A 26,561-nucleotide genomic window follows, 5' to 3' on the forward strand; every position below is an offset into this window, starting at 1 on the left:
TTCTTAGAATTTCTTAACCCCAAGACTATCCATGTTAAATCATTGAGAAAGATATAACTGAGAGCAGAAGCGTAGAATTTCTTAACCCCAAGACTATCCATGTTAAATCATTGAGAAAGATATAACTGAGAGCAGAAGCGTACCTGAATTCATAAGCATGATTAGAGGAGTTTGGTTCTTTGATCTTTCTCAACCAAAGCCTTCTGTATTCCTAATAGGGCTGAATGATAACTCCTCTATTGGGAAAAGAGTTACGTAGGTGGCTTTGATGTGCTGGAGACCAAAATCCTAAAGTTACTATTTATGTTTGAGTGTGGCATCCATTAAACCATAAAGTCCAAATAAAATAGTATATCTGGTTTTAATCTTATTTAATTCCAAATCAAAAGTAACAATGACTTATTCAATTTATCATTTATGACAATAAATGAGATCACCATTATATAAGTTATTTAATGTTAAATAGCTTAATTCTATGATTATGATTGATATATCTATTACCCATAAATAGATTAGAAAATTAATAATTTTCTAATAACTATTTCTTTAATAGTGCCGTAATTTTCTTGTTCTCTTTGTAATTCATTTTCTACAAATATCACATCTCTGCTGATAACTACTTTGCGGACAGTGAGATCTCACACGCAATACCCCTTAACACTATTAGCATAACCCAAGAATATACATTTTCTAGACTTTAGGTCCAGCTCTGTTCTTTCCTGAAAATTATACATCACGTACACAGAACAACTAAATAAATGTAAAGAAGAAGAATAATTATGTGACTTGCCTTACCACATCTTTATTGGTGTCCTCAACCTAATCGAGGTTGATGGTGATCAGTTTATCACATAACAAGTTTTAACAAAAAGTGACTTGGCTAAACATGTAGTCCGTAACATAGCTCGTGCTTTTTGTATGAAAGTCCTATTCATTCACTCTGCTACTTATTTTGCTGAGGCGTATATGCAACTGTGAATTGTCATTGAAAACCTGCTTACTTGAAAAATGTTAGAAAATCACCACCAACACATTGTCCTCTATTATCTATCCTTAAATATTTGATCTTCTTGAAGGATTACCATGTGTTCATAACACGCAGCGGAAGAAAAGAAGGTAATCCTAAAGATCTATTTTTGTGCCTAAATTTTATTCTAATAATAAATATATAGTAGATCAGATCTAAATACCTGGGTGCGCTAGTAAAAATCTTTTTCTCCTTCGATGGTACGAAGGCGCTATGCATATCCACACCGAGACCAACCTTTGCTATCAACTCCTTGACCAATGGATATCTGATCTAAATTGAGAAACCTCTTGCAACTCTTTGCACGCCATAAAATTCTTCTCCAAGAATCAGGCTCACATACGTTTATGTGTGTAGAGATAAAGGAATAAAACTCTTGTGTTTTATTCTCATCTATGTCACTTTCCTCTACTCTTGGCATACATACATATATATATATATATATATATATATATATATATATATATATATATATATATATATATGAGATTTGTTAATGATTTTAAATTTGAATCTCAATTCAAATTTAAAACATATCTTTTTATTTTAAACTTGAATCTTTCAAATTCATGAATCATATCATAACTCGATTTGAAACAGAATCGATGAGGATCTTATCCAAATTTAGAATTCAAATTTAGAAATAGAATAACTAATTATTCTCAAATCTCATTTAATTTTCTCAATTATCATATTATTATTATATTCTTGGTGCTAGAAAAGAATATAATAATATTTCATTTGAATTGATATAATTATTTATTTGATCAAATCAAAATAATAATTAAATAATTTTACATCAAAGATTAGAACACTCGTTAGTGTGTGACCCCGTAGGTTCAATACTAAGCAGGTAGTAAATTAGTCATACTAAATCTACTAATCAAGGTTGGCATCTAGCAACACTTCTCAATGATCTGATAGTATGAAGTAATATATTTTTACTAAGAACCTTAGAAGAACAAAGTATAATTCCTTCCATCTTTCCAGCTCTTGGTTAACCCTTAGGGTGTGTGTGGTTGAGGAATTATAAAATAATTCCTAGGAATTTTAAGATGGGAATATTATATTGTCATGTTTGGTTCAAAGTTTAAAAAGCTATTCCTAAGCAAGTTTGATTTCAAGGAATCAAAATACCATCATTTTAATTTCCACCTTCTCCTTGGGTATCTTTAATTCCCATGAGAATGGAATCTTTGTAACAAAGTAATACTTAAACCACACACACCCTTAGAGTATGGTTTAATTGTCAAACTCTAACTTGTTACCATTATTATAATAAACTGTGAATGACCTAAGAAACTCATTTCTTCATTCATTCAATCCCTTGGCCAAGGTTTTATTCATCTCAGTCATTATAATCATAGAGCTCAAACCCTTTGTCGAGAGTTGACGGATTTCTTATTGACTAATCATTAATTCTACAAGTATTTAAATTATACCCAATATCCATTCAACTAGCACCCTAGGGTATTAGGTGTCCGGAATCAATATAATAAATACATTGTTAATTACTATGATAGTCGCAGGTCAAAGGAAACTCTATTACTATGTTCATCTTGAGAATATCCTATTGACAAATATACGGTAATTATAACCATTAGGAATTATCAAAGTGAGTGAGTTCAATGGTCATATCTCTATATGCACCATATATATATATATATATAATTTAATAAATGAGATCTATTAATCTTCATCCAATGAAGACCATTATATATATGTTGATCTTCCTGGATTATTAATGTCCTTTTTAATAATCCTATGACCAAGAACAATTTAGATTAAATTATAAAAGATTTATCTCTCAATATTATGATCACTATCATAATAATAAATCTCTAAATTTAATCAAGGATGTTATTATATTAACATTTTAATATAATAACAATAACAAATTATTTGACACGTGATTGATTGGATTGTGGTCATACTACTTATTCCCAACACTTCTTTCCAGATTCAAGTTCTAACTTTGCTTTGAACTCTTTGAATATTGCAAACACGTCTGACTTCTTCTTGATCGGATACACCTATAAACTCCTAGAGTAATCATCAATAAATAATACAAGATATTTTTCTCCTCCTAGGGATATCTTCGGTGACTCTCATATATCAGAACGAATCAATTTTAGTATCTGCTTGCTTCGAGCAGTCGATCTACCAAACGTTAATCTATGTTGCTTGCTTGTAACGTAGTACTCACAAAACGGTAAGCTTACTAATTTGAATCTGGGAATGAGATTACATTCTACAAAAATCTTTAAGCCTCGTTTTGATATGTGGTTCAATTTATAATGCCATGTCAACATCATTTCTTCTTGACTTGCTGAAGCAACGGATGCCTCTGCCTCTTGTAAAGTATCTCCCATAAGCATGTATATATTCGCTATAATCTTTTCTGCTTTTATTACCATAAGAATACCTTTAACAATTTTTAAGATCTCACCTTCAATATAGATTTTGCAACCAAGTTCATCTAATTGCCCAATTGACAATAAATTCTTCTTCAAGTCTTTTACATGTCTTACCCCTTGAAGTGAACAAATAAAACAATCAAATATTTTTATTTTGACAGTACCCATTCTAACAATTTTTAAGGCATGATCGTTTCCCATGAACACAGAACCTTCCATGACAGGTTCATATGTACAAAACCAATCACGATGAGGATTCATGTGACAGGTTATTCTTGAATCAACAATCCAAACATCAATGAGCTGTTTACTGCCTTTAGATTGCTTCACTATACATGATTTTTCCATCATCAGAGGTACTCACAACACATCCTTAAGAATTTGATCCTTTTAGAACCTTCTCTATACCTTTCTTATTCCGATAATATTTTTTCAAGTGCTCTCTCTTGTCACAATTGTAGCATTAAATTGCTTCTTTCTTCGTGACCTTGGTCTATTTTGGCTCCCACTGGAACAACACTCTACTAATCTCCCTCTCGTCATCAACAGTGTCTTTGCTTGCTTTAAGGTCTCTAATCTATCTTTCTTATTCTTGCACCTGGATTCTTCTTCAAGAATCACAACAACCATTTCATCAAAGAAAAGATAAACGGTCAAAATATTATTAGTTAAGTTAATGATGAGATGGTCATATAAATCTAGTAGACTTTGAAATAGAAGATCGGTGCATTCGTTTTCTTCTATGTTGTAATCTAATGATGAAAGTTGGGAAAATAGCATATTTAGATTATTGATGTGATTCGTTACCGATGTAGATTCACTCATTCGAAGAGTATAAAGTCTTCTTTTTAAGAATATCTTGTTGTGAAGTGACTTGACTTCATATAATTTGGTGAAAGCATCCCAAATTTTCTTTGTTGTCTTATTTTTTATTACACTTGACAAAACTGAAACACTTGGTGCCAAATGTAGGTTTGCAACAGGATTGTAATCCATCTCCTTCCATTTTTATTTGTAATCCCATTGGGTCTATCTTCAATTGCTGCCACGTAATTTTCTTTCCTCATAATTACTTTTATTTTCAATTTTCACAAAAAAAAATTACTCCCACTAAATTTTTAAATCTCATATTTTACTGCCATTTTTTTAATACGTAGTAACTCGAAGCAGAAAAATAAAATTATTAATCAGCAACATTTGACTCTGATACCACTATTAGGTACCAAACAAATGACGTAACTAAAGTATAGAGATGAAACATTAAAAATCTATATAAAATATGAAAATAATTGAATAGCTATCTTTGAGAATTACAACTTTTCTCTATCACAAAGAGATTACAACAACACTCTTTCTTGACAAAAGAAAAATACATTCTTCTTTAAATAAAAAGGAGAATACCTCTCAAAGAAAAAAGAGAAAAAATCTCAAAGAAACTAAAATGTTTCAATTACTTTTATAGATTGAATTGATAAAAATAATATGAAAATTTTTTTAATTTATAAGCGAACCTCTATTATGCAAATCACCTGTAACATGAGGTTGTTAGTCTTCCTTTTCCTCCACCATCATATTTAATGGCTATTACCAAGAAATATTTTTCTCCTTTCATTATTTAGTTTTTTTTTCTTTTTTTTTTTTTACTTTTCTATAAAATTATCTTTACTAAATTTATAGATGAGCCATCCAGGATAAAGGGTGAGGGAGTGAGGTGAGTGAGATCATGTGAGTAAGGAGAGTAGTAAATGAGGAGAGTGAGTGAGTAAAGTGTGACAACAACAAAGACAAAGGAGCAAATAAATTAAGATTTTTTAAATGTTAAAATAGGTATATATATTTTTATTTATTAATTTATTTTTCGAATTCGCAGATCAGATCTATGGATATTGAGATATCCGCGATCGAATCCTATTAGAATCCGGATCATATCTTATTTGATTCGATACCCTACTGATTGGATAATATTCGCAAATTGTAAATCAAATATAGATAAATAGAATAGATATTATTCATTCCATGTTCACTCCTAGCAATTGTCCACTTTTTTTTGTCGGATTTGTAACTTCTTCATCCTAGTACCAGCACTGCTAAAAATTAAATAAGAAAGAATGAAAATTAGAAAAATATCAAGAAAAAAAGAGAAATAATTCCATAGAAAAAATTTCAATGAGAGAAAGAAATATAAATACTAATTTCATACTTTTTTCAATTACCCTACTACTATCTCTATTTCTAATAATCACGCTAACTAATAAAATTATTCTGATTAAATCTCAGGCCTATTTTTACTCATTACATTATTAAGAAAGCCGTAACAAAATAATGTAAAAGGAGAACTTAATAATAACCTATACAATATAAGAAAATTTTGTAAAAGATAGATACTATAAGTAAAAGAAAGTGTATCATGTAAGATTATAATATTTTAAATAAAACAATAATATAATTATTAAACTATAATCTAAATAAAATTTAAATTAAATTAAATACTTTTTAAGTGAAATTATCTAACCATGATATTAAATTTGAAAGAATATGAAAACATTTTTGTCTCATTTAATTACACGATTATTAAATAGTTTACTTAACTGCAAGTTTAATATTTTTTATAACTATTTTATATTTCCAAAAAAAAAAATTACTATAATATATAAGCAAATAAATGTATACTCAAAGTGAATTCTATAATGTCTATAATTTAGTACATATTTTTTGTTTAACTTATTTTTTATGATAAATTTTAAATATTTAATAATTATTTATTTTTATAATTTTAAAATTAAATATTAATTTTTAACTTTTTAATAAATTAAGCAAACACTCTTAACTACCATAACAATCATCTGTACTCAAATATTCAACATATACAGAAGCTCATGCTATAGAAATCATAATAGTATGCATATGTAGCCATGTAGGTACACATGCCATAAAGACCTAAAACATATACTCAACGATAATGGCTGAAATCTATGGATAATCCACGAATAATAATCTTTTACCCTACCCTCATGTTGCCCCGATTGATTATTCTTCTACTAGTGGATTTAATTTGGAAATGAGAAAAATATTTTGATTTGCTATAGAAAAGAATTCTACAGCAACAAATAATGTTCACATAGCTCATCCTACGATTCTACTGGATAATTATTTCAAGAGGTGAAATATACAAAAATTTTAAATTGGTCTTTAAATTTTTTTAATGGCCACTTTACTTTTATTCTTAATAGAATATTTTTTTTCAATTCTAGTTTCTAAATGTTTAAATTGTAAGAAAATTAGTTGTCTTTTACAGGTTTTAGTGGCTTAACATAAAGACTAAAATTCCACATTTTACAAGTTTAAGGACTAACAAGGATTAATAAAAAAAATGTGGAACTAAAATAGCCCCACTTAAAAAATTTAAAGGAACCAACTTTTTATTGTTTTTTATAAAATATATAAATATTAAAAAACACTATTAGATAGATTTTTCCGACAGAATTTTACTATCGAAAATACCGACAGATTTTAACATTCCTCGATAATTTTGTTGATAAAATTGAAATTAAAATTTGAAACTATCATTGATAACAAAATCCTTCGGTAACATCTAATAAATCCCTCGCAAATTTGAATTAAGTTAAGCGCTGATGAAACATACCATGATGAAACTTCATTCAACACAAAATCACCTTCATCTTCTCCGATCCTTCCTTTAAGCTCTCTCTCTCTCTCTCTCTTTCTCTCTCTCTCTCTCTCTCTCTCTCTCTCTCTGATTCGAGTTGAAAATAGGGCAAGTGTGACTTCTCCATCGCTTCTGCTTTGTTGCCGCACGCGTCGCACGAGCTCCCTCTGTCACTGCTCGCTTGCACGAGCTCTCTCCGCCGCTGCTCGCTCGCATGAGCTCCCTCCTCTGCTGCTCGCGTTGCACAAGCTCCCTCTGCCGCCTCTCAGCTTATGTCTCTCTCTGTCTCGCGCCATCCATCCTCGCCGTTCACAGCCTCGTCGAGTCATCGTGTCACCAGATCTGAAACCTAAATGTACGTCTTTATCTATTTTAGATTCTGGAATTGCTATTAATCTATATTTTTTTTGTTGAATTCAAATGTTCATACGTTATTGTTGCATCTAAAACTCGATCTGTTCCACTTTTGTTTTATGGTTTAGATTTTTGTTCTTGAATCTTCTTCAAGGTTCAAATTTGGTTTTGAAAGTAGCTTCATTAATTGTTATGGCTAAAAGTTTGCGTTGAAGATAATGTATTGTGCCTTCTACAGTTCTGCTTCTGAGGTAAGATGGAGAGATTACCATAGTCTTAAATTGGATAAAGGAATTAGAAGATTTGTTGTTTGAATTTCCATTTGAAGGAACTATAAATACTAGTTCATGAAATGCAATCTGCTAAGTACATATATTGAAATTACTTTGTGACTGATTAGAATGAGATTAACAGTAATAATTTTGTGCCCTATCAATATCGTAATCCATCTCATAAATATGATTACTTTGGCAAATATCAGTTAATGTTAATAAACTCTGTTCTTTGTTTCAGCTTACTCTAGGTGCTGTAAATTCAGAGGTTCTTCTTGGAAGGTATGAGCTTTAAAATATTTACATGATTTTCATATGCAGTAATGTGCTGTTTTTCAGGCATGGTGTGTGGGAAAATGAAGGTGATCAAGTGTAGCAAAATTATTTCCTCATCAAACTATTCATTTCATATGGTTAATAGAATTATTCAAGATCGGATAAAGAGAAAACTTATATAAATAGCATATGAAACAACTAACTCAAGTTCTTGGAAGGTCCTTCTTTCTCAATCTCAATGCCTAATTTGCTTCTTTTTTCTTTCCTCCTATTTTGATTTTTGAGTTTTATGCTAACTATGTGGTGAGGAAGAGGCTAAGAAGAAGATATACTCTGTTTCCACTACTTGGCGCCCTCATTTCCGAAGAGCTTTCTTACAAAGTTAAAGGTAGATTTTACTGCTATGTTCTTTCTGATTCCTCTTCCCATCGGTTCTTGTCTTTCATTAATGTCGATGCTTATTAGATTTGTTTTCATTTCTTGCATGTGTTAAATTCTGATTTGCAAAGCATTTTTGATATCACAATTGACAGTTAGTTTTTCGAGTTTCTTCTAAGAATGTTAATCTTGTGTACATAGATTCCCAAGGTAAAGATACACATGTTTAGAAAACTTGCGGGCTATGGTTTTTGAAATCAAGCGAATTGACGTACCAAAATCTTGTAATATTGCTGGTTTGTCCCTACTTGAATCTATCTTTTGCTCTTAAATTAATCTATTAACATTGCAAGTATTGGTATAGATAAGTTTGTCACTAACTCTGCATAACTCCCACCTGCAGAAGGAGTCAATTGCCAAACTCCAGTGCTTGCCTAAACTCAAGATGCTCATATTGGGCAAAGGTGCATACAATGTGCAGGAACTGAGCTTCAATGCTGAGGAGTTTTCACAATTGAATATTTTGCGGCTTATTCAGTTGAAAGAATTGGAAGGCTTTGAAGGCTTTAAAGTATATATACTGTAGTGAATAAGATATTCTATGAAGACTTTGAAAATATATAATATATTCCTCTTTTATTAATTTAAAAATACATACAGTTAACGATGTATGCAATATATAGCTGTGATTCAATGACTTTGTTGCCGTCACTGTTGTTGACTTTTTTGCTGCTATGTCTCCTACTAATCTCATTTGTTGATCTTCATTTGAAATTCAGATAGACCAAGCAGAAGATTCTCAGACAGAATTCATGGAGGTAAGAATGACCTTGATCAAGCTCAGATTACAGATGTGTATAATTATAGGTATGGTTGATGTAGCTCTGTGTTGTACTAAACTATCTTCTTCTAACAACAACAACTAAGGATCTTCTGTTTTATTGAGTTCTTTATTCCTTCTGCATGCAGAATCTTTGTTACCACTTGGAATGTAGTAGGGAAGTCACCTCCAAGTTATTTGAACCTTGAAGATTGGCTTCACACCTCTCCACTCGCTAATATCTATGTTCTTGGGTAATTTTTCTCTTAGTTTTGAATATGAATGCCTTTTGAATTCTCTGTCTGTCATTTCTTTCTAAATCCATCAATTATAATCTATATTTTCTATTTTTCTCACTGCAGGATCAAATCCCAGCTTTTACGATGCCTCAGCCTGACGAAGCAATGCTTGAGGAGAAGGCTAAATGGTTTACGACTTGGTCTTAAAGGTGAGCACCAATATCTGAATGCCGGTCTTAATTATTTATCATGCATGATTGATTAAAATTTACAATTGAAATCAAAGTCAACAATTCCTACAAGCAATATTATATTATATATAATATAACTCCTACATTTTAATTTATATTATTTATGATGTGGGGGCAATGAGAATACAAAATGCTTGCTCCCATACTTTAGGCCAAACTATACGCATTATTGTTTAATTTATTCTAAACAAATTTAGTACAATAAAGTATGATATAACAAGATATTCTTTTACAAAGTCAAAAATGGAGACTTACAACTTTCTCCATGTGTCTTTTCACTGACTTTTTTCTTCTACAGTAATCTTTTTAATCACAAAACACTGACTTATAATTATCTATGCTTCATTAATTTTCGATGACGTCCTAGTTCATTTAAGGATTGCGAAAGCTTTCCTTACTAAACTTTGAAGGGTGCCTTGTAACAGCTGCATGCTTGGATTCTCTTGCAGGGTTAATTGCTTGATATACTTTTATGCTTATTATATTGTTGATCTAGAAAATTGGCCGCTTTATTATATTTCCTAGAAACAATACAACTATACAACTACTAAATCTATAAACAGCCAGCATGTTTAAGGATATCCTGCAGTTGAAGGATGCATGTTTAGCACACTTGAAAGGTGAGAAAAATATTTACCTGTTCTCTCTCTCTCTCTCTCTCCACACAAGCCGTCACAACTCAATTCGTCATTCATTAAGCTTAAAGTTGATTTTTATTTATTGCGATCTTAACAATAGGACCAAGCAATATATAATGATCTTGCAGATACCCAAGGTGCTTTTTATTTACTAAAAAAATCAATCTTTTTTCTAAGCCAATGTTCATGAGTTTATATTCTAGTAGTGATAGTGCATGTTCTAGTAGTGGTCATCATCAACATCAACATCAACATCATCATCATCATCAAGTAGTTGAAGAGGTTTCAGTGCAAAGGGTGAAGAAGAAGGAGGTTAATGCAAAGATATCAGCATGGTAGAACAACAAGATTGCAAAGATTAACAACAGATTCAAGAGAGAAGATGCTGTCATCAAAGGCTGGGAGAGTGAGCAGGTTCAGAAGGCTACTTCTTGGATGAAGGAAGTTGAGGTAATTAACTTTTTCCTCAAGGTCTTATTTGCATGTTGCTGCTCTTCTTGTTCCTTTTTTATCTTTTGTTTTTTATATTTACTGTATTGGTGAGTTTTCTTGGAGTTTATGATTATTCTAAAAACTTAAAATAGATCTCATGTTTTTTTGTGCTTTACAACTATCTTAGATTGATTGATTATTGATCCAATCAAATTCATGAAAAAGGTCAATTTTGGTGTTAAAGGAAATATTGAATTAAGGTTAGGTAGTGAGTAACTGAGTAAGTGACCTGATGACAAATGCTCAATTTTGGTGTCAAATTTTTTGAATGAACCTGCAGGTTTTCAGCTTTTATCAATATCCAAGAATCAAAATAAGTTCATGACTCATGACAAATGCTCTTGCAACATCTGTCAGCGAAATATTACAGACTTTCGAATATACTTACCAACCGGAAAAGAATTTTGGACACATAAGGAAATGCCCTATTCACTCCCTGCAAGAAAATCAAGCAGAAATTTGAAAGACTTTGAGCAAGTAAAAACAACATAAAAAAAAAGAATTTCCTTGCTGCAGCAATTTATCTCAGAATAGCGGGACGGCCACCTGTGCTTCCATCCAATCAACTTTCTTACACAGAGAACTTTCTATACATGCTTGATTCTCTGTATGTCTAACTGTTCTTTCTGTCAGATGATTTGGAACTGCTTTATTTTCGGTTTATTTTCCTTTGTGATCTCATTATTTAAATAGGGAATATTATAGGATTCTCCAACAAAGATAGAAACATGGTATATAGTAACTTGATTCTAAAAAATTTGTGACAATAATTCAGTGCAGTACCTTCATGATGGTTTAATTTCTATCTTTTTGCATCTTTCTACTTCTTATGATAGGTTCTTGCTGCAAACCATGGTGAGAAAGAAGGTTCTGAAGGCATTCTGGCGCTCGATTTTTGAGGCTACCCGACAGATAAGTAGAAAATCGGAGGATGGCTAGCAATAGGGCTCACCTTAGGTACCCCTTTTTTTTCTTTTTCTTTTTTAATTTTTCAATCCAAAGAAATTTGAGTAATAATTTGAATTCTAAATTTGCATACTTTTTTTCACTATGCAGGAACTGAACTAGCTGAAAGAATGTGTTATGGGAATATCTATGAACTTGGTGACATTCTTGGTTGAAACTTTGAATCTTCCATCAGCTAAATCTGCTACAATATTGATCAATTTTATGGGAACTCTCAACCTTCTTGGCCTTCTTGGTGGCTTCTTAGCTGATGCTGGCATTCAAAATTTATATGATGCTATAAGAACAATACACTGAGTTTATGTTTTGAGTTATAGTTGATGTATCAACACATTTTGTTAATGTGTAGTAGTTATTTATTATTATAGTTGATGTATCAATACACTTTGTTTATTTTTTAAATTATATTGACTTCCTTGTTTATAGTATTTTTCTTTTAGTTTGATAATACAATGAATTTATTTATTTTTTGAAACATTATAAATATTCAAATACAAATTAGATAAAAATTTCTATTTATTAAATTTATATTTATTTTGTATGAAAAAGGTGTATTTTGCAATGAAAAAATCTATAAAAAAAAAAGTTACCTTACTGATGGATTTATCGATGAAAAATCCGTTTGTAATTACCGACGAAAAATCCGTCAGAAAATTTGTCTGTAATTACCGACAGAAAATCCGTCTGTAATTACCGAGGAAAAATTTGTCGGTAACTGGTAAAAATTCGTCGGTAATTTTCCGACGAAAAAAAATTCATCGGTAAATAATTTCCGACGAGACTTTTACAGAGGGACAAAATCCGTCGGTAACCAAAAATCCGTCTGTAATAAAGACTAAATCTTTCTGTAAATCTGTTTGTATTAAGTAATTTTTTAGTTGTGAAATATAAATTGGTTTGAAAATTTGAGATATACAAAAATAAGTAAAAATAATCTCTGTCCAGTAGCAAAGCTTTTGTAAAAAGTAGAAAAAAAATGAAAACACAATTTTTTTATTTGTTTAAAGAATCAATTTTTTAACTAACAATTAAATATTAAAATAGAGAATAAACGAGAATTAGGGTTTTAAGTTCTCATCATGTTATTTTTTTTCAAAAAATATAAATGGTTATATCTCTAACATACTCCTTAAATAAAATTTTCTCTTGAATTTGTTTAAATTTTTTGTTACTTTTTAATTTTCTTTATACTAAATTCTTTTTTTTAGATTTAATAAGGATCGAAATCTAGACCTTTTAATTATAGAAGTTTTGATACTGTGTTATGATACTATTTTTTATCTAAAAATTTAGGGCAAAATACTTATATCACCCAATTGAAGTCCAATATTACCAACATCACCTAAAGTAAGAAATGATTCGTGGATCACCCAAAGCCTCTTTCTATATAAATCGAACCAGGATATTTCGATTTAGAAGTGTACTAAATCGAATTAGGTAAAATAAATTTACTAGGCCAGGTTGAACTACACATAATTCGAATCAGGATAGGTAGATTTAGCACACAGTTTTGAAACCCATGGTAATTCGAATTAGGCTGTTTCGAATTAGCCCATGGTTTCGTGCACATAGTAAATCGAAATAGGTTGGTTCGATTTAGCCAATAGTAAATCTAACGTGCCTAATTCGATTTATATAAGAAGCTCTCCCCACACTAAATCTAATTCACCTAGTTCGATTTACATGCAGCCTCACTCTATATAATTCGAATCTACTTCATTCGAATTACATTTTACCAACCCAAGCCCCACCAAATCCAGAGAAAGCGACGCTGCCTAACATAATGGAAGACGACCCGAATCAGATCTTCCGCTTAGATGGAGTCGCACATATCGCTGGTAGCGTGCACGCTGAGGTTAGTACAATGAAACTTAAAATTTCATTTTATGTTGTGTAAAAAAAATGCCATGTGTTAGTTTTAGCTAAGTCGCTTAGATCTTGTTTATTAAAATGATTAGAAGGTATAAACTTGTAGTAGTAGTTAGCGGTTTGATTTAGTGATCATAATATGTTAGAATTCATTTATGTAATATTAAACTTTTTAGAAGGTGAATATTATAATCAATAGAATCTGATAATCTCAATGAGGGGTGATAGAATTAGCTAGAAGGATGGTAATACGAGTAAAAAATTTGGATGTTTGATAAGGGATTCTAAGGATTTAATAGAAGTATGGTTAAAATAAAAAGACAATTAAAAAATTTATTTTAGATAATTTTTTTTTGGTGAAATTTTGTGATTGTAAGAGTGTATTTTTTACTTCACGCAGCCCCACCGCTGCATCTCAAGTATGAGGAGGCAGCACGGTATGCCGTTAGATGATAGGATCGTGCCGTACGTCCAGATGGCTGGTCTGGCCCATCTCGCGAGGCTCAATGATCACTGGTTCAAGTTGGATGAGCCGTTAGTCAGTGCAATTATGGAGAGATGGTGGCCGGATCCCCCTGCTGTCTCGTGGTATCCAACTCCAAAGTTGAAAAGTGTGGGAGATACTACGGTGTTTCCGAACTGCCTGCTACACCACCCCCAGCTAGAGTCTTCAGCTCGTCCTCATCATCGCTATCATCGGCAATCGTGGTGGGTTCCACATCATCATCATTGTCATCCTGAAATACATCTTTGACACCATCTGGGGCTACACCCTGTCGGGATCTGGGACCACATCATCAATGCCGACCACCTTAAACGCAGCATCAACTACCGGCATAGTATCAACTCGTTCTGTGTCACGAGTGCGGTTCAGATTAGCAGCGAAGGATGGGGAGGCCACCAAACATGCATTAGGCTCAATCACGGGAAGAGATGAATACGCAACAACAAGCCTCGAACTCGACCCAGCAGCCGTGGCTGAATGTAGAGGAATCCGATTAGAACCTCCTGAGCTAAAGACCACATCCACAAGCTTGGCCAACAACTCAGGGGTCCTCACCTCTGGAAATTGCCGACGACAGTGGAACAACACTTCCAAATCTTCATCACTGCTTATGACAAACGAATCATACTTTACATCATCCCGCAAAACCGAAATCAGAATTTTGTAGAATAACTTCTCCACCCGTTTCATGCCTTGCAGACCCAGTTTTCGGATTATATTATCCTTAAACTCGGTGAAACTCGTCGAAGCTCTAATGAAAATACTAAGCAGATTCTTATCTGTAAACATAATTCCGGAACACGTTTTTTTCTTAATCGACCCTCTATAGTGTACCAAAACCAAAAAGCTCTCATCACTAGCCATTGTGAGGCTCACTATGATAGAGAATTTACATTCCACACATTGGCTTCCTTCTAAATCGAATTACCCTGCCTCTATTTAAATATGTTGCTGAATCAATAGTAAATCTACTCAACCTAATTCGAATTATGTGTTTTGGACTCCAACAAGGTAAATCGAAATAGCCTAATTCGATTTATTTGGAATGAAACCACAAATGCATAAATCTGACCAGCCTATTTCGATTTATTTGGTTTAGGTATAAATCAAAATTGTCTTATTCGATTTGCATGTGGCCTAGTAATTCTACTTAGCTTAATTCGATTTAGTAGTATAAATTAAAAATTAAATTACTCTAATTCGATTTATATAAATAAGTCATTTGGTGATCCACGTGCCAACTCTTGCTTTAGATGATATTGGTTATTTACCTTCTTTTAATTTATTTAAGTATTTTGTCTAAAGATTCAAGTTGATAAAAAAAAATATATAAATAATTATATCTCTAATATAAATTACAAGTTATATATGGCGTAGAGCGATTTGAAAAGAGAAAAAATTAGTGGCTAATTACACACTAACTAAAAAAAAGGTGATTTCCAATTTTTTGTTTATTTTATTTTATTTATATTTCATATATAATCTTTTATGTCTTTTATCTTAAAACTTAACAAACATAATTTTAGTAAACGAATATAGCAGTGTATGTATGTGTAGTGTGAACGATTTAAACCTACAATAAATCCATAATAGCCCACAGCATCAAATGCATGTGGATTACAAGCAGCAATAGTAATATCTTTATGTTATTAAATTCAGATATATACAAAATCATAGCATTTGCATCGTTTTGTCATTCCTCTTTCCTAATGGAAAACACCTTCCAGATAGAGTTGTTAAACAACTAACTAATTTAATTGGTTCAGATGACGTATATAGTAGGTGTAGAATAGGACAGCACTAAGACCTACACTGAGTTGATAAACTTTGTTATTTTTTCCCATTGATTAATTTCGTTATGGGGCATCATGATAATCCTTGAACTAAAGACGACGAATCTAACTTTCCTTGGTTCATTATTTTGTTAAGCTATTTTTTTTATATATACTCACACTAGTGCAGTTAGGAGGTTGATTATCATTACATAATGCCCTAGTGGTAATAATTGAAAATTGGATTACTTTTTTGGGGTATAGACAATAATGAAAGTTATATTCTATGTATGTTAGCATATATACTAACTAGTTGTGTTTTGATCTTGATGTGTAATTCTATTATAAGCCTTATCAACTTATAAAGTAACATAGAAAACTAATAAGGACTTAGTTTTAAAATTTAATATGGTATAAAGATCTAATTAAAAAAATATAGAAAACTGATTAAAAATTCAATAAAACTATAAGGATGATATTAATTAAACTTTTAGAAAAATTACCGATGAAATTAAAAGATATCAATTGTTACTATAAGAAAAATGATGAATAACGTTGAATTTAGCATCACCCATTAGCGATGACTTTAATGGCGGTTAAAGCAATAAATTTGTCAACGCAAAGTATTACTGGTAGATTTTTATTTATGACGGTAAATTCGCTGATAATAATTGGAGGAAAAAATAAAAAAGAGGTAGGCACGAAAATTAGGGTGGGATAATCCGCCAGTAACCTTAATTAGTGGAACACTACGTTTTGATAACCACCAAGTCATTATCGTCGGTAAATCGACAGTAGTGTTGCCCTAACTTAAAAACACGCAGCCCTCCTCCCTCATTTTTTGAAGCCCCTTCTTTCTCCACCACTCTCCTCTCTCTTTCTCTCTCCATGCGACCGCTTCCGGCCAACTTCCGCCAGCGCCGACCACCTCTAATCTCCTCCAACGACTGAAATGGAGCTGCTTCAAAAGACGTTGTTGTTACTGTTGGTGTCGCTGCTATCCGCTGCTCCCTCTATCGCTGGAGTTGAGTCTTTCCTCCCTTTTTAAGGTAGGTTGCTCTCATCCTTCTCCTTATTCCATCTTTTGTCTATTTCTTATATAAACAATCCCCAATCCCCTTTTTGAATCACTAATCTATTCGATCACTGTGCCACGGCCATCACCACTACACCATCGTCACTGCGGCCATGCCGGAATGGTATGCATACTCGAACTTTGGCGTTATTGTATATATCAATTTGTATTGTACTAACTTCTTAATGCAGCATGTGATCTTGTTTTGATTTATACTTGTTCATCAGATTTATTGTTTATCAGTATGTAACATTAAATTAACCATTCTCTTATAATTGGATCAGTTCATTTAAGGAAACATTTCATTATTCTTTGCGTTTTTTTTAAAGTTACAAAACAGAATTCATTGAAGGAGAAGAGAAATCTGTTAGCTCAGGTAGCTCTGAGAATTCTGTGCCTTGCACTCTCACGCTTTCTCCTTGCTCCAAACAGTGGCTGTTCTCTCTTTTTATAGAAGAGGGAAGCCTCCACTTTTGAAGCCAAAAACCAAGCCAACTTCTTCTTCTCCAAGAACAAAACCGGTTCGGCCAGAGAGAGAGAAGAGATAATCCATGCAAAACCCAACATGCAATTACCTCTAGTCCTTCCTTGGTCATCACTCTTCATCAATCCGAGTGCTCCATCCTTGGCTTGCTCTCCAAGATGGATTTCTGGCCCTTGATGATTCATGATGATGATGACTTCTTCTGCTCCACTTTTGCTTCCTTCCTCACGTAGCCACCCTAGCTACCTTCTGTGATGAGTGAACCCAAAAGTAGTGACAAGCCATCTTCTCCAAGATCTTCTCCTTGCTGGCCGAATCTCCTTCTCCATTTTTGGTATGGAGGAGCCAAGATCTCATCACCATATCTTTCCTTTCATGGTTGCAGATCTTAGCCACTACATTTTTTATGTTTTCTTGCCATCATTGTGATGGTCTTGATGCATGTAGCTTCTTCTTTCTTCAGATAGCTTAGTGTAGCTTCCATAGTTTGCTGGGTATTGTCCGAAAGAGGAGAAAGAAAGAATGAATGAGAGAGAAGAAACAAATGGAAGAGAAGTAATTAAATAAAGTTAAAACAAATTAAAAAGTTGCTTTTACTTCCCTTGCTTGAGTGGCGTGCTGCACAAAGTAAATCAATCATGTCACTCATACTCTCTCTCTCATTTATGTTTCCAATGCATGTATTAATTCTCTTCAATAAAGCTTTGAGTTCCATTTACATGCTTAAAGAAGAGATCCGTTAAAGGCCTCAGCAAATAACAACATTTGCTTTCCTGATGAATTATTTTCGGATCATGCATTGGGGCTTATAGCAAAACATGGTTAACTTGGGCTTGTAGCAATAATGAATCAATTTGGCCCAAGGTAACAACTTGCTTCAGCCAAATCAATTTGGACATTTTGTTTCAAGGCTGAGCTACAAGTAACACATTTGGGCTTGCAAAGTTTCTTTCATTTTGGCCTAAATCAATTCAGCCATAGTGATAGAGATTTATATCAAAGCTGAATATGTTTCATCAAATTGGGCTAGCCAATATTTTTCGGCTCAACCAGAACCTGCATTGAAAAAATTAATTTAATCAACATATATGAATAAATATTTTTGCAGTTAATCATATTAATAATATTTAGTCATCACAAATATTAATTTAGAAATTTTCAAACTCATCAATCTCCCCCTTGATGACAAACATTATTAAAATTGAAATGGGAAGAAATTTAAGAAATAGAGTATAGAGTACTCCCTTTGAAGATTTGTATTTCTCCCCCTTTCAAATTGTCACAAGACTCCCCCTTAATATATGCCATTCTTATCAAGGGAAGCACTAACCTGTAACAGATTTAATCAAGCTCAAAGTAACAATGTTATTCAACATATTAATTTTGAAATGTTGAATGCTTGATTTATGAGCAGAGTTGGATTGATAATCAAAACTCATTTGTTATCATAAATTGATTTTCTGCTCAAACTTTACACACATCAATTGAGTACAAAGAAAATGTTGTTCAAAAGATTTTCAAATATTTTCCAGTCAAGATATCAGAGCAATATTATTATGGTAAGAAAAATATTTTTGAACCATACATGATCACATCAAAACATGGAAGCTGTTAGATTTTACATATCACAGTTTAAAGGAACTGCCAAAAAATTATCAAGCCAGCGTGTTCACCAAGATGAATCAGAATATTCCTATTTCGATAGAAGCATGCATATTCATCAAGATAAATCAATCAGGCAGTCATATAATCAAAACAAATATATCATAAACCAAATGCATTTCCAATAGCAGCAATCACAGTGAAGCAAATGCAATATCAATATTATCAACATGCTTTATCAAGCATCAAATGTATCTCTTTTAACAAGGGTGATCATGAATTTTAAAGCTGAAAATTTCATCCCCTGTTTTCCTCTCCCGTTTTTTCAGATTTCAATTTTTATCTTTCTCCCCCTTTTGTCATCAAAGGGGCACCTGCAAGAAGTTTTAACATAGGAAACAGAGTATGCAAAATATAACCCAAAAAAAAAATCCAACAGTGTTCACAAAGTATCCCAGAGTTATACTACTAGCAGTATCCAACCCAACAAAACAAAGTAACAAATTGAGCCTAAGTGTGCCAATATCAAACAGTAAACATAAGTTTAATCATCAGAGAGATTAAAGTCAGATCCCTCGGCCCCTGCTTCACTACCCACTTCATCATCAAGGCTTTCCAGCATTAGGCCGACCCTATCTTGGCATTTCTTCCAGGCCGACTCATTTTCATATGCTAGTTGGTGTGCAGACTTATGAAATTGGACCATGAGTTCGGACATGTTTGAGAATTCTGTGAGAATGTCTCTGAGGGAATTGGTCGCCTTTGAGGATTCTAGCCGACTTTCAAAATCATCATCGGAAGCCGTGAATTTCTTTCCCTTTTTAACAGCGCCGCCTCCTTTGATCATAGAGACTTTGTTCTCTACATCCTCATTTGTTAAATCTACCTTAAAGTACTCAAAAATACACGTGAGAAACATTCCATAAGGTAAATTAGCCTTTTTTGTACTCTTTACAGACTCCCACATATGTCTAATCATGAGATAACTAAATGAGACAGAAGATGTAGTAACAAGAGCAAAGATTATGAGACAATCAGATACTGTTACCCTGTTATGAGAGCCACTCTGTGGGGGTAAGAATGTGAGTTATGATGCGGTGCAGCAGTGAGTTGGTTGGTCCAAGGGCCTTGTGGGTAGGAACAGTGCCGTCTAGTCCAGACAGATTTTCACAAATTTGATGAAGAACTTGCTTGTATGTGACCCCAACGTGTGCATCCCATTTGTCAGTCATGTAAACCCTCGGCCCTTCATCAGTGTAACCAAGGGCAGAGCCAATGGTCTCAGCATTCAGAGTGATATGCACACGCTTCACGTAGGAGTGAAGACTACCATCAATCAATCTCAGATTCGCATAAAACTATCTTACCAACCCTGGGTAAACCATTTTGTGAATAAGGAGCAATGGAGACCATTTGAGATTGTCAAACAGAGGATGTAAATTAATCCCTTTGGTAGCCAGAGAATCAAGATTCACCAAGTATGAGGGACACAGATGCCGCTTTTCCAAAACTTCTTTGTGGAATTCATAGAATGCACATGTAGAAAATCTTGAAGGATCAAAATGAGAATGTGGTTTATGAAATTTGTTCTTGAAATCCATTGATCCAAGGTTCGCGGGTTCTCGGGTTTCATGAAACACGAAACCTTTGGTTTTCTGAGAGCTTTTTCCAGACGCATGTGGGGTGGACTTCTTCGGTGGTGATGGAGGAGGTGATGTATGAGATTCCTCTTCCTCTTCCTCCATGCTTGGTTCCTTGTTCTTGTCACTTTTTCTCCTTCCAAAAGATTTATGGGCTATAACTTTGCGCCTCATTGATTCGGATTTCTTGGTGGGAGGTGAAGGAGAAGATGAAGAGGTGGAGTAAATGTGTATGTGTGTATGTGTTTGGGGAGTGGAAGGCTTTTGAGAGAGACGAATTCTTTCACTCTTCCTTGGTGCTGTTTTCTTTTTCATTATGAAGAAGATAAATAGTGATGGAAGTTGGAGAGAGAGAGAGAGAGGGCCGAAGGGTGAGGTGAGTAGAGGGAGGTTAGAAGGACATTAAATGCTGATTGGAAAGAGATAGTGGAGGAAGTTATTAACCATTAAGGGTGCAGTTATTAACCAGGGAAGTTTCAAAAAACTGAAAAGGAGTTTCCTTGAATCAAGGGATTAGTTGGAAGGAAAGATTTGATTTGATAACATGCTTCTTCCAACAAGATTTGATAAGACAACCAAGAGATTTTTATTTTTAAAAAAATAAGGAACTAACAAAACTGTCATGGAGGGGTCAAAGATATTTGGTAGGGCCCATGAAAATTAAATTCTGCGTTGCCTCCCCCTTGATCATAGCTCTTCTATTATGCCCTCATTTTTATCTCGTCCAAACCTATGAGACAAAACTGAACAGAAACAAATATTCACAAGTTATCAATAGAACTTAAATCAAACATTCCCAAACTTTTTCTCAAGGTGCAGAATCTGTTTTCACAGAGGGATTTTGTAAAAATATCAGCAATTTGGTCTTCAGATTTTACAAATTGAATATTAATAGTACCCTTTTGCACATGCTCTCTAATAAAATGATATTTTATCTCAATGTGCTTGGTTCTTGAGTGCAGAACAGGATTTTTTGAAATGTTTATAGCACTCATATTATCACAAAATAAGGGTATACTATTGATCTTTAATTTGTAATCTTCTAATTGTGTTTTTAACCAAATTAATTGAGAGCAACATGCAGATGCGGAAATGTATTCTGCTTCAGCCGTGGATAAAGCCACTGTGGCTTGCTTCTTGCTTGACCACATGTTGAGTGAGCTTCCAAGGAAGCAACACATGCCGGATGTGCTCCGTCTATCCACTCTATCTCCCGCATAATCTGCATCACAAAACCCTACTGCACAAAAGTCATCAGATTTAGGATACCATAATCACTAGTTCCCTTAATGTATCTAATGATGCGCTTAACGGCCGTAAGATGGGATTCTTTTGGGTGAGATTGAAACCTTGAACATACACCCACACTTTGAACAATATCCGGTCTAGAAGAGGTAAGGTACATAAGTGAACCTATCATTCCTCTATACCATGTTTCATCCACATCTTGACCATCATCATCCTTTTCAAGTTTTGTGTTAGGATGCATTGGTGTACCCATTGGTTTGGAGTTTTCTAGGCCAAACTTTTTGATAAGTTCTTTTGCATACTTTTCTTGGTGAATAAAGGTACCACTAGGAGTTTGTTTAATTTGGAGGCCAAGAAAGAAAGTGAGCTCTCGCATTAAACTCATCTCAAACTCACTCGTCATGAGTTTTCCAAACTCTTTACATAAGGATTCATTGGCCGAACCAAATACAATGTCATCCACATAAACTTGAACTAGAAGAATATCTTCATTAGATGCTTTAATAAATAAAGTAGTGTCGGTGGTTCCCCTTTGCAATTGATTTTCCAACAAGAAGGCACTAAGCCTTTCATACCAAGCTCTTGGAGCTTGTCTAAGACCATAAAGAGCCTTAGATAGTTTAAAAACATGATTTGGAAACTCTTTTTCTTCAAATCCGGGGGGTTGTGCCACATACACTTCTCTATCAATAAAGCCATTAAGGAAAGCGCATTTAACATCCATTTGAAACATTTTGAAACCTTTATGGGCAGCATAGGCAAGAAGCAATCTAATGGCTTCCATTCTAGCTACCGGAGCAAAAGACTCATCAAAATCTATACCCTCTTCTTGATCGTAACCTTGGGCCACTAATCTAGCCTTGTTACGAACAACTTGTCCATCCTTACCAAGTTTATTTTTAAACATCCACTTAGTACCCGTAACTTTCTTACCATCTGGATGAGGTACTAATGTCCAAACCTCATTCTTGTCGAATTGAGCAAGCTCTTCTTGCATTGCTTTGACCCAAGATGGATCTTCAAGATCTTGTTTGACATTGTTGGGTTCCATTTGTGACAAGAGGGCAAAATTGCTTGGTTCGGATTGCCTTTTGGTGGAGGATCTTGTTGTTACTCCTTGAGAGGGATCACCAATTATGAAGTCATGAGGATAACCCCTCATAGACTTCCATTCTCTAGGCTTCCGAAGTGGTGTTGAGCTTTGATGAGTTTCTGGTGGTCTCACTGTTTCAGTTTCTCGTGTCTGCTCAGGAGATAAAATGGAAATATCTCCTCCGATCTGACGAGATAAAACTGGGCTGGCAGAATCCTCATTCTGAACAGATTTGAGATTTTCTTTACTTGTTTTAGCTTCTTCACCATCTGAATCATTATCTATCACAACACTGGGAAATAAATTAGAATCACAAAAAGTAACGTGTATGGATTCCTCTATGGTTCTATGCTCTTTGAGATAAATTCTATAGGCCTTGCTTGTGGTGGAATATCCAAAAAACATTCCTGCATAGGATTTTGGATCAAACTTTCCAAGGTTTTCTTTATTGTTAAGTACAAAGCATTTGCATCCAAAAACATGAAAGTACTTAAGATTTGGAGGGGTTCCTTTCCATAGCTCATAAGGAGTTTTCTTCAATCCTTTTCTAATGATTGTCCTATTTAAAATGTAACAAGCTGTATTCACAGCTTCAGCCCATAAAAATTTAGGAACCTCATTCTCACAAAGCATAGTCCTAGTCATCTCTTGAAAGCTTCTATTCCTTCTCTCAACCACCCCATTTTGTTGAGGGGTTCTAGAGCATGAAAAGTTATGAGAAATTTCTAAGTCATCACAGAATTTTTCAAAATCTTGGTTTTCAAATTCTCTTCCGTGATCACTTCTTAAATGGGCAATTTTTAAATCCTTTTCATTCTGAATTTTCTTGAAAAGAGTGGAAAAGGCATGGAACGCATCATTTTTATGAGTAAGGAAAAGAACCCAACCAAATCTAGAGTAATCATCTACCACCACAAGACCATAGTGTTTACCTCCTAAGCTTTGAGTTCTTGTTGGACCAAAAAGATCAATATGTAACATCTCTAATGGCCTTTTGGTTGAAATTTCATCTTTTGGTTTAAAGGAGGATTTTACTTGTTTGCCCAATTGACAAGCATCACAAGTAAGATCCTTATCAAAATTTGATATTTGGAATTCCTCTAACAAGATTTTTCTTAACTAGCTTAGAAATTTGGTACATGCTTGCATGACCCAACTTTCTATGCCATAGCCATTTTTCAGATTCAAGAGATGTAAAACATGTCACATTTTATTCTTTCAAGTCCTCAAGAGTTAATCCATACACATTATTACATCTTTTAGCTTCAAATAAAATATCCCCAGTTTTATCACAAACAACCAAACATACAAACTTCCTAAAAATAACTTCAAAACCTAAATCACACAATTGGCTAACACTAAGTAAATTATGTTTCAAACCATTCACAAGAAGGACATCATTTATACAAGATAAAAAATTTTTACCAACTTTCCCAACAGCCACTATTTTTCCTTTTGCATCATCACCGAAAGTGACAAGTCCTCCATCATATTCATCAAGCTTCATGAAGAAGGTTGTCTTTCCGGTCATATGCCTAGAGCATCCGCTATCCATATACCACATAATTTCTTTCCGTTTGGATGCTAGGCACACCTACAAAACAAGCTTAAGTGACCTTAGGTATCCAAATTTTCTTGGATCCTTTCACGTTAAACCATCTCTTATGTCCTAAGCCATTATAATCAAAAACAACTTTGCAAACTTTATCACCAATCATTCTTTCACCAAAAAAATATTGAATAGGAAACTGTCTATTTCGATTGCATAGTCTACAAAATCTTGGAGTTGTTGTTTTGTTAAAGTAGGTGGGGTCTTGAAATCTTGTATCATTAGAGGATGAAGCAAAGTTTTCAAAATGAGATTTTTCAGCAGATTTATAAAACCCCAGCCCAGCCTTATCATAAAGAGGTTTTTGACTAGCCAAGATTTGATTCAGATTTTCAGAACTTTGAGTGAACTTGGCTAAGTCTTCCTTAAGTCTTTTAACCTCTTTAAGCAACTCTTCATTTCTTTTAAAACAATCTACATATGCAAGAACAGAATGATCACTTTCACAGCTCTTAATTTGGACTTTTAACTGCTTATTTTCTTCAACAAGATCACAAGCAGTTTCGGCCTCCCTTACTTTTTCTTTAAGAAAACTGTTTTCAGCTTTAAGAATGGTGATTTGTTGTTCAAGTTCTTGATTTTTCAGCAGGAAGCATCTTATCTTTTCAGAAAGGTGGTCTATCATAAGATGAAGATCTTCAATGTTAGGGTTATGAAAGACTACCTGATCTATGTGATCTGCCATGAGACAAGGTTGTGACTTGGTCTCGGATTCCTCATCATCATCATCTGAGTCATTTTCCAAATCTTCCCATGAAGCCATCAGTCCCTTCTTCTTTCCTCTTTTTGGCTTCTCCTCCTTCTTTAACTTGGGACAATCAGATTTGAAATGCCCCATTTCCTTGCAGTTGTAACAAGTTACTTTGCTAAGGTCTTTCTTCATTTTCCTTGAGCTGCTGCCTTTGCCTTTGAGATTTACCATTTTCCTGAATTTTTTTGCAAACAACACAAATTCATTTTCAGATGAGTTATCACTGGATTCATCATCCAGAGGGTTAGTGACAGATGAAAAAGCTATTCCTTTCTTTTTTGAATCTTTTTTCAAGTAGGTGTTTTCAAAAGCAAGTAAATTTCCTCTCAAATCATCATAACTCATAGAGTCAAGACCACTACTCTCAGAGATAATTAAAGCTTTTGTTTCCCACTCTTTTGTGAGACATCTCAACACTCTTCTCACTAGCACAGATTCAGGATACTTGATTCCCATAGCATCCAAGCCAACAATGATGGTGTTGAAGCGCTCAAACAGCTCATCAATGGATTCTCCTTCCTTCATTGCAAACATTTCGTACTCTCTGTTTAACATATCTATCCTGGTCTTTTTCACAATGGTTGTTCCTTTATGAGTAACTAGGAGTTTGTCCCAGATTTCCTTTGCTGTTGTGCAACGTGATACCCGTCGATACTCCTCAAAGCTGATAGCATAGTTGAGCAGATTGATAGCTTTGGCATTGAGCTCCACCTTCTTTCTATCTTCATCAGTCCAACTTGCATCTGGTTTAAGAAAGACAACTCCTTCGGCACTTGTAACAGTTGGATATTGAGGGCCTTCCAAGATGATCTTCCAAAGTCTGTAATCTACTGCTTGTACAAATATCTTCATCCTCTCCTTCCAATAGGTATAGTTTTTCCCATTGAAAAGAGGGAGTCTGTTGCTTGATTGTCCTTCGGTCAGATTGTAGGACACCAAATTTGAGCCACTGTTTTCTGCCATGAGGATCTTTACTCCAAGCTGCAAAGCTTGATCTCTTTAAGACCAAGATCTGATACCAATTGATTGTTATCAGTGGCTAAGAGAAGGGGGGGTTGAATCTTAGCCCCCTTTTTGCTTGATAATACTTGCTGACCTTTGAAACCAATTTTGGAA

The sequence above is a fragment of the Arachis hypogaea genome, chromosome 19 (assembly GCF_003086295.3).
Source record: "Arachis hypogaea cultivar Tifrunner chromosome 19, arahy.Tifrunner.gnm2.J5K5, whole genome shotgun sequence".
Taxonomy (NCBI): domain Eukaryota; kingdom Viridiplantae; phylum Streptophyta; class Magnoliopsida; order Fabales; family Fabaceae; genus Arachis; species Arachis hypogaea.